General features: G+C 45.9%; 1 pseudogene; it reads right to left on the bottom strand.

The window, feature by feature from the left end:
• Positions 1-1,744: 1,744 nt before the first annotated feature.
• Positions 1,745-4,794, bottom strand: LOC123405481 (annotated as a pseudogene).
• Positions 4,795-11,780: the final 6,986 nt, after the last annotated feature.

Genomic DNA, 11,780 nt, shown 5'->3' with positions numbered 1-11,780 from the left:
GCATCATTAGTACAACAAACAAACCAGCACCACCTGCCTGAAATGGTACCTTCAAATCTAGACCTAGTTTAATCTGACAGAGACAAAATAATCAGTCAATTTATGAAACATATAGTAAAAAAATTATAAGGAAACATATAATTGTCCACTCAAGATTGAAGAGCGCAGTTTGAAGGAACTATCCAATCTACATAAATCATGACCAAGATTGTCTAACCATTGGCTTAGGCACATTCTAATACAAATTGCAAACTGTTGATAAGTGTTGACTGTCGTTGGTTTTCAATGAGGATATAAATTTACTTGAGTGGAAATAAATTTTCAGTCATAGTGATAGCTCCAGCTAACAACCAAAAATGTAGTCTCATTGACTATAAGTGTCCAAGAATCCAAAGAGACGTAGACTCCAGAGGAGCAGTATGCAGCATCATCATAATCATATCTTGAAAATATTGAAAATGTACTATGAGCAACATGAACAAATATAGAATGGCACACACTTAAATGATGGGGAATAAACATGACGTGTTATTTATGTTATTACGTCCAATATACATATAGGATGTAATAACATCTTATATTATTGGGACAGTGGAAGTACTATTTTTGTTGGTAATAGCACATAGAGCATAATATAGACAATTAAATCAAGTTATAAAATTGACATGTTTAATCATGTAATATCATGCATCTACACTGAAGAAAGAACAATACCATTGAATAATTCTAAAACTTGAAATAATTCAATTATAAGGTTGATGTCCCTTATATCAAGTTATAAAAAAAATTAGATCTTGCAACATCATTGACTGTATTGAATAATTCTAGCCACGAAGGAAAATACTTCAACACTTGAAAGGCAATAGCTTATCAGTCCAAAGATTGACTATACGATTGCATGACGGGTGTCCAACACCTCCAGGAACTGGAGCTTCTAGATTTGCTTTAGCAAATACCACGGCGCCGATTCACGTTGTGCGTGTACCAAAGACCACGCTGGACGTGAAGAAGGGCGTACCACACACTAGCCCAGGCATCGAGCCATGGTTCTGCGTGTACCAAAGACCACGCTGGACGTGAAGAAGGGCGTACCACACGCTAGCCCAGGCATCGAGCCATGGTTCCACTGCCGCAGTTGTGCTATTGCTTGTGGCAGCGAGCATGACCGGGGCTAATTTTTAGAAGTGTAATTGTGTTGTATTCATGGGCTGCAGACTGGTTAAAAGAACTGAAATGTGTTCTCCTCTAAAATCTAGCTGCCTGCGCTAGTGCACTTTAGTTAGTAATATGTTTGTACTTCAGGGTCATTGACCATGTTTTGTGCTAGCTCTAGGAACTGCCGACTATAAAAGTACATTGTAGATGCATGGATCTCTCCAGTAAGAAACATTGCTATCTCATCAAAGTTAATTAGTTCCAATAATACATGCAAAGAGAGATTAGAATGGGACAAGTAGTAAAATAAAAATAGATCAGATCGAATTGAGATGTAGTCAAGCACTCAAAGCAAGTTGGAAGGAAGAGAGGTTGCAAAGATATTTGACGCAATGAACAACAGGTTACCAGAGAATCAAAGACCATGATTTGAAGCCTTCTTGTCCACGTACGTCAAGTGTAGAACCCACCGACGAACTTCCGGCAAACAGTGGAGCACTATCGGATGCTGACCTGTTATCCATCAAAGTCTGAAGAGTTGCGAGTTACCTCTGGCCGCCGTTGAACCCCTTGCCGACACCGTCAGCCGATGAATCTGACCTTCCCCTCGCTTGATCTGGTCCACCACGAGCCTCAAATCACCCTGCCGTCGTGCTCCTTCTTTGTCTTGCCCTGCCCACTTATAGAATGAAAAATGGAACTTGTCACTGCTGATGAAGCTTGGTGAGCTAATAGGAGTCCCTTCACATTCACTGTCCATAGAGTTAACACGTTGAGAAGTGTCATTCTCCTTCTTATCTCCACTTGAACGGAACCGGGATAGGAAGGGATATCGATGCCACGAAAAGGGATTCTTCTTTTAATCTTGCTGGGATACCCCCTGTGCAAAAGAACTATTTGTGGATGAATTCGGTGAAACTGGAACACTGTAACCATAAGATGTGTCATCATCATTTCTGTTGGATGTATGCCGAGATGGAGAAGTAGGCACTGAAGTGTCCACACCTCTGGTGAACTTCATGGAGAAGCTGCAAGAAGCATATATAAGTGAAAACTTGGCAATGTTGACAAGTTCACATTTCTTAGCATGACAATATCTACAACTTGATAAGAACAACAACGGGCACCGCTATTGTTCGCATCACTTCAGTATGAAAAAACACCGCAGAGCACTAACAGAACAAAATACCTCGACCGCGACAGCAGGCGGCTGGTGGACCCGCCGGGCGACGTGGGCTCACCCCCCGGGAAGATATCCTTGTAGAACTCCTGGTCGAGCTGCCTCACTCGGAGCTGGTGCGGTCTCCGAAGACGAGCCTCTCCCCAGGCCCGCTCTCGCCATCGCTCCGTCGCTCCCTGGATGCGAAGCCAGAGCTGGTGCGGTCCCTCAAGGCGGGCCTCTCCTCGGCCCCGCTCCGCGCCCTGGACGCGGTGCTGGAGCCGGAGCCGGAGGGCGAGTCGAGCCCCACGGTTGTCCCTGCCTCACCGGAATGCCGCCCCACGATGCCACCGCGCCGCACCTCACCTCGCCGGTGCTGGAGATGGGGCGTCTGGATAATATGAAACGAAGGATCGAATTGAAATTCTTACAAATCTAGGAGGCTTTTTGAAACAATGAAGCGTTTTCTTAGATCCACTTAAGAAGGGACTGCGGGTTGATTTATCAAAAATAGAAGGGGGTTTTATAAAAACGCCACGACGGACGAGAGAAGCACTCCGCACTTTATTATTAGGGGAGATTAATAGGTTAGTCCAAATAAATCATAAACTTAATATAAAAAATTATCAAAAGCATAAAAATAGCATGAAACAATCAAAAATTATAGATACGTTTTGGAGTATCAGCGAGTTGACCAAAACAACCGGTCCACCACCACCCAATAATCTCACCAAACGAGAGACATGTCCAGTGGTAGGGCGATACTAGGCCGGTACAACCGCGTGAAGCTGCTCACTAGGGTTGGCTAGATCATAAGCGGTACAACCTCCCAAAGGCACCGGTACAACCGCTGGCATGAACTGAGAGCAGAAACCCTAAGGTATTACCCCTGGGGCGGTAGTTGTACCGGACTTACCAGCCAAGCGATACAACCGCTCGCACAAGCGGTACAACTGTATCAAGAAAATAGGTAAGACCAGAACTGTCGTAACTTGTGTAAATGAGCTCCGAATTGAGCAAAGTCAAGCTTGTTGGATTGACGATGACAAGGGATATCAAACATGTTATCTTAAGAAGAGGTAGTATGAAAATGCCAAATATATAGAGATGGGAACCCTCTATGAATGAAGAACCGGTAAAAACTCCAACATCGAAAACATCATAGAAGATGCATATGGACTCCGTTTTCGATGAACGCGAGCTTGTCATGAAGACGACCCTAAGATCAAGTACCCACATAGAGAAAATCCAACCAAGAAATATGATTATTCCAAGAATGTAATGGTATTATCTCTCAATGAACGACGCGATCAAGCTACTCACTTGAGAGACCCCCTTGATAGTACGACAATCAATCCTATAACCCGGCCTCCCAACTAACACACTGAGACCGGTAAAATAGAAAACCTATCAACGACAAACCTATACCTTGCACATGGTCCACTTGAGCTAGATGATGACGATCTTGTCTTCCTCAAGTTGGACCACCTTTCTTGATTGTGTTGGCTTGAATAAGACTAGTTGATTGATCCCCCATACTCCACTATGGGTGAGACACTCTTCGGCACATCTTCACAAGTCCATTGTCACCATAATGGATGGAAAACTTTAAGCATGATCTTTTTGTGATGCTCCACTTGAACTTGCACACCGCAATCTTGATGACGATCACCACTTGATGTCATCCTCTATGGGTTGCATGAAATCTTCCTCTTGAAGCAAGCCCATGGAAACATACCTAACCCCACACAGAACTCTCATGTAGACCATGGGTTAGTACACAAAGCGTCATGTACAATGCTTACCATACTATGGGATCACTTGATCCCTCTCGGTACATCTTGTACGCTTTGTGTGTTGATCAACTTGATTCACTCTTTGACTTAGTATTCATCAACCTTGTATCTTATCTTTTCTCTTCATAAATGTGATGTCTTGAAGGTAAACATGAAATTTCACACAATATTCTTGTTAAAGACATGCTTGTAACAAGCTCAACTTTCACATGACCAATCTTTGGATAAAACCTTGAATACCACCTTGGTCACCATATAAACTCCTTGAAACCAACAGATGGACTTCAAGAAGTGCATGTGGAAAAATCGTTTGAATATAACTCAAGGCAATCATTAGTTCATAGGGATTGTCATCAATTACCAAAACCACACATGGAGAAATATGCTCTAACAGAAGGATACCCTGCTGGGAAAATGTCGCATCAGCGACCGCGCCTCGGCACCCCCCCAAAGGACCGTTAGCGCAGCCACGTGCATGTATTGCGCCACCGCAAGGGTGCGCCATGCAGTAGGATGCTATGCAATGACAAGCAGTTGGTGCATGCTCCCGGCAAAGGCAAAGGCTAGGTTGTGATTCTACCATGCAGATCTAGCTCGAGGAGAAGAGAGCCGGCTCACAGCATACCGAGCCTGGTCAGGGAGGGGCCCTCGAGTGGTGCTTCCTTGCTCGCCCCGCCTCGCCATCTCATTCAGGATCGGGCGCATGTTGTGGTGTGAGCGCAGACCCTAGACCCGGTGGATGAATGTAGCGACCCGACTCAAGACGAGCCAAGCCTCTGGTGTTTCCGTACCATCCCAAGATCATGCTGGTACACACTCAGTACATCAATATATATATCAAGAGTTCAATCACACAGCTTTATTAATCGAAATCTCATAACGAGTACTTTATTACAATAATGGATTACAATAAAGTGGCTGAACGCCATCTCAGAAAGTCGGAGGGTTCAACCTCAGGAAACGGGTGAGATTGTTGAAGGTCATTTGCGGGCATCCGATAGGGTCTCTTGGATATCGGGGCTGTTCCGGGTAATAGTCAATCAGGAACTCAATCTCTCTATCAGGTGGCATGCCCGGCAATTCCTCCGGAAATACATCTGGGTATTCCTGTACAATCGGTACTTCCTCCTGGACTACTCCCGTGAGAGAGTTTACTCGTTTAATCCGTGTCGGGCGCTGAGACACGTACTTAATCCGCTTCTGCTCGGGGTGGTGAGAAAAATAGACTTAAGGGCACAATCAATATTCCCTTCATACTTGGCCAACCAATCCATGCCTAGGATTACATCCAATCCCTGGGACTCTAATACGATGAGGTCGGTGGGGAAATTATGGTTCCCGATGTTGAGACTCAAAGCATGGCATCCTATCCCGGCTGTCATCATGCCTCCTGGGGAACTGACCTTAATAGACTGGCTGAGGGTTCTAGTCGGCAAACTATACTTTTCCACAACTACCCTTGATATGAATGAATGCGTTGCACCGGAATCAAAAAGTACCAATACTGGACGTGAATTTAGCAGAAAACTTACCAACCACAATATCGGGGTGATCATAGACCTCTTCAACATCAATGTGATTCACCTGAGCTCGAGGAAAAGGATTGGGCTTCTTTGCTGCAGAGTTGCCGTTGCCGTTTCCATTTCCCTGCTTGTTCTGGGGACATTCAGTGGCATAGTGTCCCGTCTTCTGACACTTGAAGCAGGTGATGTGATTCAGATCCTTCTGAGCTGGAGCTGAATGATGTTGAGTGCCAGTACCGCCATTCTTGAAGTTGTTGTTGTTGCGGTGGTTCCCATTTCCTCCATGGTTGTGGCCTCCATGGTTGTGCACTGGGTGGTTATGCTGGACGTGTCCTCCAAACTTACCGGATCCAGTCCCGGTATTCCCTGAATAGGGGGTGTAGCGAGGCTTCTGCTGAGTGTCGGAGTTGAACTTTCCATTCCCATACTTCCGCTTGCGGTTCTCCATCTGCTGGTGTTTCCCCTCCAAGATGAGGGCCTTATCTACCAGCTCCTGGTAGTTGTTGAACGTGGCTACAGTCAGCTGAATGCTCAGCTCATCATTGAGTCCCTCCAAGAACTTTTCCTGCTTGGCCGCATCATCGGCCACATCTCCAGGTGCATAACGGGCGAGCATGCTGAATTCATCGACATACTGAGCCACAGAGCGATTTCCCTGGTGTAAGTTGCGAAACTCGCGCTTCTTCAGACTCATTGCACCAGCTGAGACATGTGCGGTACGGAAGGCTTGCTTGAACTGCTCCCAAGTGACTCCAGCAATGGGGTATGTGGTGGTGTAGTTCTCCCACCATGCAGTTGCAGGGCCTTCAAGTTGATGCGCGACAAAGCGCACCTTCTCAGCTTCAGTACAACCAGCAGTGATAAGTTCCCGCTCCATCTTGCGGAGCCAATCATCTGCCACAATGGGCTCAATGCTGCTGGAGAAAGTCGGAGGGTTCAACCTCAGGAAACGGGTGAGATTGTCGGCCTAGGGTGGATGATGGTTGTTGTTATTGTTCTGGTTCTGGATGATCAGCTGCATCAGGGTGTTCTGTTGCTGAATCAACTGGGTGAGTTCCGGCAGAAAGTTGGAAGCAGGGGCACGTCTCGGAGGCATCTGATGTTTGTAGAGGGGTGAGATTAGCATAGAACAATGGTCTAAGAGTAATTACACTACCCATATGAAATGCAACAAACAAGTATCACACCACACATTTCATTCAATACCATCACAAAGGTTCACACACGGGGATACAAAATTCGATAACCTAAACATCGGCCTAAGCGTTTAACGATTAAATAAATTTGGTGGTCTAGTCTAAGTGTCCTCCTCAGAAAAGCATGGTGGTGGGTCCTTCGGTGGAGCTTTCTTCATAGTCCTTGTCATTGCTCATCAAGGGGGCTACGTCACCTTCGGGATGAAGGTTCTCGCCCATGTCCAGTTCCTCCTCCAGGTATGCAACTCGAGTCTTCAGCTTCTCGATCCTCTCCAGAAAGTCCTTCACCTCCAGTTCGTGCTCATAGTGGGCTTCCCGGGCTGCTTCTTCGAGTTCGAGTTCGCGGAGCGACGGTTGCTTGATCTTCCTGGCGTCCTTGATCACACGATGCTCCAGAGTCCCGCTGTGCTTCTCCAAGGTCTGGGCATAGGATAAGAGGGCGTCCTTGGTCTTGCTTGAGATGATTTCTCCATCTTCTCTTCTCCGGGATACCGTGAATAGGTCCGGTGGAATAGGGCAGCCTCTGTACACTTCCTTGATACGTCCGAGTGCACAATGGACCGCCATGTCCCTTCCGAGAATCCAGTTGGGTGCGATGAACTTGAAATCCACCGGCTCAGTGCGCGGCTCGAATGTCCTTCCGGGAACGTGCACCTCGATCCTGTAGCGTGAATCCTCCGGGTAAGACGAAGTCGGCTTCCTTGTGATAGTCGGCAGAGCAATCCTCAAGTCCTTGGTGATCTGTACCAGCTCCTTTCCGAAAGGCATAGTGGCGTCGGGCTGGCAAAACTCCGTGAACTTAACGGGGATGAAGGTGGCCATCTAAAACATTGGAAAATCGGAGAGAAGTCAGAAATGATCAGAAGAAGAAATAGAGGATTTATAGACATAAGAAAATAGTTTTCTTCCTAAGGCTTTTCCATTCCTAGAGGTTACGTCCTACGGTCAGCGTGTGCTCTGAATACCATTTCTGTAGCGACCCGACTCAAGACGAGTCAAGCCTCTGGTGTTTCCGTACCATCCCAAGATCATGCTGGTACACACTCAGTACATCAATGTATATATCAAGAGTTCAATCACACAGCTTTATTAATCGAAATCTCATAACGAGTACTTTATTACAATAATGGATTACAATAAAGTGGTTGAAGGCCATCTCATGAGATATCTAACGAAGACTAGCGGAAGCATCAGGTAGACGAGTCCATCCGACTCCAGGGCATGTCGCTGAGCGTAGATCGTAGCCTCACTCCTGGTCGGAAAAGTACTCTGCAACATGATACGTTGCAGCCGTGTAGGTCAGCATATGGAATATGCCGGCAAGTCATCAAAGAGAGGGGTAAAAAAATAATCAACTATCTCTACATGCATATTTGGCAGGTGGGGCTACAAGTTTTGCATAAAGCCAATTTTCTCCTACAACAAGAGGGCTGGAAGCAAAATATTACTACATTGTTTGTTGTTAACGAGATGGTTCCGCCAACCAATTCTCGTACCCGAGTTGTTGTTAACACCCACATCATTATTAAGTTGTGTCGAGAGTTCAGGGGAATTTCAATGCCTTCGGCTCAAGTTGTCCATGACCGTGGACACGGCTAATCGATTAGGTTGGGCACTCTGTAGAGTTTTGCACACGTTCCCCACAAGATTTGATCGCCTCCGAGTATGTCCTCGCACTTCAGGGTGTTTGAAGACCGGATGATCAAAACATGGTCTTTCAACGGGTCCCTCTGAATCCCTGTCGGTGCCCATCCATTCCTACCGTTCTTCTACATCTGCTTGCACCGCCTGTCCAGAGTGGCAGCGTTGTCCAACCAAGCCACAGCCCATAATGACTTGTGGCTGTGCAGGTAAGCCTTGGGTCTTGAAGCCTCCGTCCGTCTCTTCGAGCCTGGGTGAAGCTTTCCGCAAGATGTCATGGCCGTCTCCAGCATCCCGGGTCATCCACTGGTTTCTCCAGGGAGCCGATCAACCGTCCTTCACCCAGAGTTGCATTGCATCCGAGGTCTTGAAAATCTTGTCTTAACTGGTCTTGGTTATTTAATCAACCTCGCATCACTCGTGTTATGCACTCAACCGAAATCCCGTCTACTCAAGCATAGCAATATGAAATTTGTCGTCCCGGGGCCAAGTATCGGGGTTGTTGTGTGCCTACCACATGATACTACAACCTATACTAAAAGTTCCAAGTACCTAAGCAGCATGCAATTGGGCAAAGAAAGGTGTAACTACCATGCATCGAAAAACATAGGAGGTAGTATGATCAAAATGACTTGCCTTGATGATAGTTGTCTTGATCGAGCGCTTCTAAGTAACAAGCTTCGCACTCCGGGTGATCTACCGATACAAACAAATACACACCATAAGCACTACAGTCAAACAACAAGTAAAAATAACATCACAAGTAAATAGTTGCTATGGCCTACGTGAAAGAATTCACTACACGTCACTAAGGCAGAAACTTGTTTCTGTTAAAACCCCAAGTTAAAATATTAAAAAAATTGAAACTTATACCACAGTAAGATATAATCACTAGGAAGCAGTAGAAAAAAGAATCAAATAAAAAGCATTTTGTAAACTCCTGGAATAAGCAAAACAAGGTTTAAACTAAATCTGATCTAATTAAAATTTTAAAATTTCAAACATAGACACATTATATGTTTTTACAAACTACAGAAAAATTGTGATCTACTGGAACAAGTTTCAACTCCATTGGAATTGGGGATCAAAATCTATGATCAAAACAAACTTGAAACTTTTCTGTTTTGGAATTAAATAGAAAAAAGAAAACAGATTCTAACCGATACGTGGCAGTCCCTGATTGGCTAACGGGGTGAGTGCTGCGGGAAAACTAACAAACGGCCGAAACTTAAGAAAACCCTCTCGTCTAAAACTTAAGTGAAGTAAAACCGTCTCGGTCTTTGTCTGAAAAGCGAAAGGGTACCTAACTTCTAATCTTCGTCGTCAGTTCTAGATCTAATGGCTCAAAAAGGTTGTGGCGGATGAACTCACAGGGGGTTGGCTGGGCTCAACTCCGGCGAGCAGAGAGGTGGTGGTGCTCGGGGGCGGTGGTTCCGGCGAGTCGGGGCGGCTGGGAAGGGGGCCCAGGCGGTGGCGGTGTTCCTCCGGCTCCTCTGGTGACGAAGGCGAGGCGATGGCGTGCTCCAGGCGAGCAGGGGAGAGGCAGGGAGCTTCGGCTCCGGCCGTGCTTCGGCGAAGTGCGAGGGAGGCGGCGTGGGGCGAGGGCTGGGGCGGCGAGGTGGGGAACGGGGTGCGGTGGCGGAGGGGCTTTATATAGGGGGGCTAGGGGGCTCGGGGAAGGGAAGGGGAGGGAGATCCGGGAGAGGGGATCGGGCTGCCATGGGAAGGAAAGTCACGGTAGAACACAGAAGGAAGGAAGAAGAAGAGGGAAGGAAAGAGGGAGAGAAAGAGAAAAGAAAGAAAGAAAGGGAAGGGGAAAATAAAAGAAAAAAAATTCAAGAGGAGGTGGCGTGGGTGGCCTAGCGCTGCGGTTGGGCAGGGGAGGCGCTGCGGTTGGGGAGGCAGCAGATCTCCCGCTTCCTTTTTTTTAACAGAAACTAAAACGAAAATAAAAGGAAACAAATAAAATAATTAATATAGGATATTATATACCAAAAAAATCAGAAAAATATCCTCTACTCGATTAACATTTTTCCAAAGCAAAAATAGAAACTTTAAAAATATGTTTTTTTCAGAAAAAAATCCCTTATGCTATATTTTCTTTTTGCAATTATTTTCACGATAAAACTTTGGCTTTCTTGGCTCAAAATATTTCAAAAATGCCTCGCACTTTGGAGGGTCATTTTTCTCCGCTCTCTCTTGCGTGCAAGAGATTATTTCCCGGCACTTCTTGTGTGAAAAAAAAATAGAAACGCAAAAGCAAAAGTCAAAAGAATTCAAATGCAAACTTTATTTAAATCGATATGCATAGATGCTTAGCTACAATGTAAAACATTCCCAATTAGGAAAATTGGGATGTTACAAACCTACCCACCTTAAGATGAATCTCGCCCTCGAGATTCGGGTTGGCTAGAAAATAGGTGCGGGTGGTCTCGACGAAGATCCTCTTCTCGTTCCCAGGTGGATTCTTCCTCGGTGTGGTGGCTCCACAACACCTTGCAGAACTTGATGATCTTGTTGCGGGTAACTCTGTTGGCAGTCTCGAGAATCCTGACGGGTTTCTCCTGATACATCAGATCACTGTCAAGTTGTATGGCCTCTAGGGGCACTGTATCTCTCAACGGAACATCGGCCATCTCAGCGTGGCATTTCTTCAACTGGGAAACATGGAAGACATCATGAACTCCGGACAATCCTTCCGGCAGTTCTAGTTTATATGCAACTTCGCCTCTACGTTTAAGAATTTTGTAGGGGCCAATGAATCGGGGTGCTAACTTTCCTTTCACACCAAATCTCTTAATTCCTCGAAGTGGAGACACCCGAAGATATGCTCGGTCTCCCACTTCGTATGTTACTTCCTTGCGTTTGCTGTCAGCATAACTTTTCTGCCTGGACTGAGCTATCTTGAGTCGGTCACGAATTAGCTTGACCTTCTCTTCAGAATCTCGGATAAGGTCGGGACCAAAAAGTTGTCGGTCTCCAACTCCATCCCACATCAACGGTGTTCTGCACCTCCTTCCGTATAGAGCTTTGGAAGGGGCCATTTTCAGACTGGTCTGGTAGCTGTTGTTGTATGAGAACTCGGCATAAGGCAAATTGTCATCCCAACTAGACCCATAGTCTAGTGCGCAAGCTCTCAACATGTCCTCCAGAATCTGATTGACTCTCTCAGTCTGTCCATCTGTCTGTGGGTGAAAAGCTGTACTGAACTCCAATCTCGTTCCCAAGGTTTCATGCAGTTGGTGCCAAAATTTTGATGTGAAATGAGTCCCTCTATCTGACACAATACTCTTCGGTACTCCGTGCATAC

The sequence above is a fragment of the Hordeum vulgare genome, chromosome 6H, assembly GCF_904849725.1.
Source record: "Hordeum vulgare subsp. vulgare chromosome 6H, MorexV3_pseudomolecules_assembly, whole genome shotgun sequence".
NCBI lineage: Eukaryota > Viridiplantae > Streptophyta > Magnoliopsida > Poales > Poaceae > Hordeum > Hordeum vulgare.
This window is presented reverse-complemented; position numbering and strand designations above follow the sequence as displayed.